The 5,505-nt window shown below is 34.4% G+C and overlaps 1 non-coding gene across 1 annotated transcript; it reads left to right on the top strand.

Moving 5' to 3' along the window:
* Window positions 1-678: 678 nt before the first annotated feature.
* LOC111718736 lies at window positions 679-782 on the top strand. The gene has a single exon (XR_002769225.1). It is a non-coding gene; the product is annotated as a U6 spliceosomal RNA (small nuclear RNA).
* Window positions 783-5,505: the final 4,723 nt, after the last annotated feature.

Genomic DNA, 5,505 nt, shown 5'->3' with positions numbered 1-5,505 from the left:
ATTCTGCTTGACCTAAGACATCAGAACAAAGAGTGAGTAGAAGTTCTTTATAATTTTCAGACTTGGGAAAATGGGATGCATGCACATTTTCTAACAAACAGGAATATTCAAATATAGAATAGATTGAGAGGGAAATGGGCCACCAGAAACACAGACAAGACAGATGGGATAATTATGTATAAATTGCTGAGTATGTGCCAAGAACTATATGAACTTCTAGTCATGTAAATAGAAGAAAACAATAATTTTGACTTTCAAAAAGCTTAAATGTTAGTACATGAGGATGACACATAAAGAAAAACTGGAAAGTATGGTTGAAGGAGGAGGGTAAAAAGTTGCTGAACGTAGGGCACCAGAGAATAAGTTGAGGTAAGAGTAAAGTGAATATTAAATGTTCCAGAGAACCAGTTTTCAGCAGAACAGGCCCAAAGGTGGAAAAATCATGCAAGGGGGAAATACTACTGAACAGTCACTTTTCAGGTATGTTTATAAAATATTCTTTTTCAGGACATTGAAGAATATTCCAACTCTGAGTTGTGTCTTTTCTTGACAAACACCATTGGGTCAACACAGAAATGATGTGATGTGAGGGTAATGACCAAGCTGTACATGCTAGGAAGGATGGGAAGTAAACTTGAGATTGTTCCTCACTGCTATATCCAAACAAATTCTATTGAATAGCTCCAGCAGCACATATTCTAAAATTTGGAATGACACAGATAAGATTAGCATGAACACTGGGCAAAGATGACACACAAATTCATGAAACATTCCATATTAGCTAAGACATTGATGAAGTCTGGTTGACTATGTTTAGAACAGTTCATCAAACACACTCATTTCATGTAGATGGGAAAATGATGGCATAGATTATCCAGTAATTGACAACTTTGAGTATTTGATACACATTACTTATGTTGGATTAAACCTATCATAGCTTTTCTCATATATTTTTTTCCTTTAGGGGACCAAAAATGAATAAAACAAGTTTGAAAAAAACAATCACAAAGTTCAGTGATTGTCATATAAAGAAGGGATATAGTACGAGAAGAGGAAGGAATCTGTATTGGTTTGGACAAGATAAATACATGAACTCAATTCTATCCAAGGCAAAGTCAACAAATAATAGAAAGCACATTTATTAGAAAAGCTACAACATTTGAGATTGAAAAAGGAATCAGAAAGTGATACTTTTGGCAGAATTAGTCTACACAGTCTATTCCCAGAGGCTCATACAATATGGCTTTCTCAATAGCTGCCTCATTTTCATTGCTCAGGGCTCTCACTGAAATCTTCCCTGCATCCCTGATATTGTCAGTCCCAAAATCAGAATTATGTTCTCTTTGTATTGCAGGTTTTTAAGTATACATCATCACTTCCATTCCCAGAGAATGCTAATAATAATGCCATAGGCTGCAAAGAAAAAAAAAAAGGGACCAAATAAAATACAAAGAGTTTATGTTGGAGCATAGTTGGGGGTAGAGGAATCAAGAATTCAAAATTTTCAGTCAAAGATAAATTAGGATGACTGGAGATGTTTATTTCATTTCCTTAGTTTATATAAATGAGAAGAACATGTTGACTTGTCTTGCCCACTGAAGGTAGGCTACAGTCTTTACTTTTAAATTTTATTTGAATTAAATTAAATTATAATAAAGAACATCTTTCCACTTATATTTAAATATTTTTAGAAGTAAAATGTAAATGAGATAATCATTAAAGATTACTTTAGACAATCATTAAACTCAATTATATACTTGAAATTGAGTGATCAGACCAATAGCAAGGTCATAGAATCACAAGACAGATTTAAAAATGGATGAGACCTTTGAAATCATTTTCATAAGTCTTTCATTTTATTGTTGAGGAAACTGAAGCCAATAAAGGTTTTTTTTTTTTAATCTGAGGTTACACATGTAATAAATGAATGAGACAAAATTTGAATACAGTTCATAGGTAAAAAAAGTTATGACTTGCAGTGTATATCACTAATCCTTCATGCTAATTAATTCTTAACCATTGGATTTCATCTACAATTCTGGAAACTTTGCAATACTTCCCCTAGTATCATAACTATCTTTCCACTAACTGTGTGATTGAGACTATATTTTGACCAACTTTTTAATAAATTCAAAGGGGACCAACATTTATTTAATAATCATCTACTATATTCCAAGAACTCAGCTAAGCACTTTATTAATATTATATCAATTGTTCCTCATAACAATCCAAAGGTCATTGCTATGATTATCAACCATTTACAGATGAGGAAACTGAGACACAAATGACTCAAATAACTTATGCAGGTTCAGAAAGCTACTTTGAAATTGAGGTAAGATTTGAACTCAGGTTTTCTTGTTATTAGTTCCAGTATTTTATCCATTGCATGCAGTGGAATGGATGAATAAATTAAAATACATTTATTTAATATATAGTATATGCCATATGTTTAGCACCAGAGATTCATATACAAATATGAAGTTAATCTTCATCTCAAAGTTCTAACATTCTAACCATATCCCTAGGTGCTAACTAATTATACACACATGCAAACACATGTATATGTGTGTGTATATACATATAGATACATGCTTTCATATATCTATATGTATATACATTCATATGTATGTACCTACTTTTTTACCTATTTGTTTTGATCATTACAATGTAAGCTCTTGGAGGGTCAGGAGCTGCGCTCTCTCTCCCTCTCTTTCTCTCTCTCTTTTTGTTACCTCTTCAATCTGTATTTTTGTCTTGTCTCTTGCCTTTGGATTTCAGGGATTCTGTAGAAGAGAATGAAGAATAGTTTTATGCAACTCAGCCACACAAATTCAATTCATGCACAACTCAGGACATCACCCTTATGATGTCATTGATTCTCTTCAAGAAAAGAATGAATAGATAAAAGAGTCAATAAGGTGGAGAAGATATACATATCATTCTAAGCTCCTCTTCTACACTCACTACTAATTACCAAATTCAGCCTCAGAAATAGTGCTTGACTGGTAAAATCCATGAATATTGAGAATACAACAAAATAACAAACAAAGATAATCTGGAAGATAACCAGAAAAGGTTTGTCCTGATGGGCTGGGTAGGAGCAGGCCAGCCAGACAGGGAGGCAGAACATAGAGGCTAGCATACTGTGCAGATTGCGGCAAGAGTGGTCTCTGTGGGTGGAAAATTTGCAGGGAGGACTCTACCACAGGTTGGCTGCTCTGCTTTAGTTGCAAAGCAGTAGATCAGCAGAGAACTTACACAAACAACAAAGGTAGAGTGTGTTCCAAAAATGTCAGAATTTAACAGGATCTGACTACACCCACCCAGCAACTGAAGTGACTCAGCACAGATCACAGCACAGCTGAACATCTGGATTCTGCATAGCGGGGCTTTCCCTGGGGCAGACATAAATTTGCACAGCAGGTGAGAAGGGGGAGGAATCTGTCTGGGACAATAGAACTTCCACAGTACAGCCACACTCCCCAGGGGCAGAGACACTTCTGCTGTGGGGCTCTTCCCAGTGCACTTCCTCAGTTTGGCTGTTTTTTGCAGCAGGTTTGCAGGACAGCTACTGTTCATATATCTATACTTATTCTGCAGAGGAAGCTGGTAACCTCCTTGTCTTGAAGGTAGACAAAAAGGACTTTTTAAAAAATGAGTAAAAAAGCCAAGAGAACTCTAACCATAGGTAGTGTCTATACAGAAAGAGAGCAGATTTTCAACCCTGAGGAGACTAATAGCAGACAGTCTCCAAACAAATACCAAAGGGGTATGTAATCTGATACCCATCACACAAGGCTCTCCTAGAAGAAATTATAAAAGATTTTAAAAGAGAACTAGAAGAAAAATGGGGAAAAGGAAGAAAAACTGTGCAAGAGTACAGAAAAGGCATATAATTCACTAAAAGAAAAATTTGATAAAGTGGAAAAAGAAAACAACCTTCTGAAATGTGAATTGGAAATGGTAAAGAACTCCAAGGGAAACAGAATTTGTTAAAGATAAAGAACTCCCAGGAAAGTAGGATTTGTGAATTGGAAAAAGAAAATAACTTAGTAAAAAAAAAAAAAGCAAAATGAAAAAAAATAAATTCCATAGAGCAAAAAAACTCATTTAAAACCTCAATTGGACATATACAAAAAGAAGTAAAAAAGTTAATGAAGAATATAACTCATTAAAAAATCAGAACTGAACAAATAGAAATGAATGATTTGGTGAGACATCAAGAATCAGTCAGCAAAACCAAAAAAAAAAAAAAAATGAAAAAAACAGGAAAATATGTTAAATATCTACTTGGAAAAACAACAGATCTAGAAAATAGTTCTAGGAGAGATAATCTGAGGATTATTGGACTTTCTGAATATTATGATGAAGAGCCTAGATACTATTTTACAGGAACTCATCACAGAGAACTGCCCAGGTCTAACAACATCAGAAGGTAAAATAGGCATTGAAAGAATTCATCGAACACCTTCTGAAAGAGACCCTAAAATAAAAACTCCAAGGGATATTGTGACAAAATCTCATAGCTATCAGGCTAAGGAAAAAATATTACAAGCAGCCAGAAAATAAATTCAAATATGTAGGAGCCACAATAAGGATCATTCAGGATCTAGTTGCTTCCACATTAAAGGATGGAAGGGCCTGGAATATGATATTCCAAAAGGAAAAAGAACTTGGAATGCAGCCAAGAATAACCTACCCAGCTAAGCTGAGCATTTTCTTCCATGGAAAAAGATGGACATTTAATAAAAGAGGTGAATTCCATTTGTTTCTAATGAAAAAAACAAGAGCTAAACAAATAAATACAAAAACAAAAAATGAACTCCACCTACAGGACTCAAGAAAAGCAGAAAAAGGTAAAAAGAACTCTTGAGAACTATATTTCTGTTATGGACATGAAAAAGAGTGCATGTATAAATTGATTTTTACTGATATAATATAAAAAATGGAAAAGGGGATAATATCAAAAAAAAGGAAAGGGGGAGATAAAAAGAGGGAAACTATATTCCAAGAAGAGGCAAAAAACAACAACAACAACAACTATAATATCTGAAGGAATTTAGGGAGGAGGAGGAGCATTGTGTGAACCTTATCAGATTTGGCCCAAAGAGAAAATAATTGACATATTTGGCTTACAGAGAAACTTTTCTCACCTCATTAAAAAGTTGGAGAGAAAAGGGAAAAGGAAAAGAGTAGTAAGGTAAAGTTATAAGAAAGGAGAAGGGACACAAAGGGGGTGAGAGGGATTCTAAAGTGGGAGAGCTGCATAAGGCAAATAGTGCCCATATGTTTAATACTGATGAAGGGTGTAAGGGAGGTTAAAAAAAAAAAAAAAGAAAAACATAAGCTGGGGATAATAAGATGGCAGGAAAGAAAGAATTAGTAATTTTAACCTTAATGTGAATGGGATTAACACTTCCATAAAGCAAAAGCAGATAGCAGACTGGATCAAAAGCCAGAACCCTACAATATGCTATTTACAGGAAACATATTTAAAGCAGGAAG

The sequence above is a fragment of the Sarcophilus harrisii genome, chromosome 2, assembly GCF_902635505.1.
Source record: "Sarcophilus harrisii chromosome 2, mSarHar1.11, whole genome shotgun sequence".
In the NCBI taxonomy this organism is placed as follows: Eukaryota; Metazoa; Chordata; class Mammalia; order Dasyuromorphia; family Dasyuridae; genus Sarcophilus; species Sarcophilus harrisii.
This window is presented reverse-complemented; position numbering and strand designations above follow the sequence as displayed.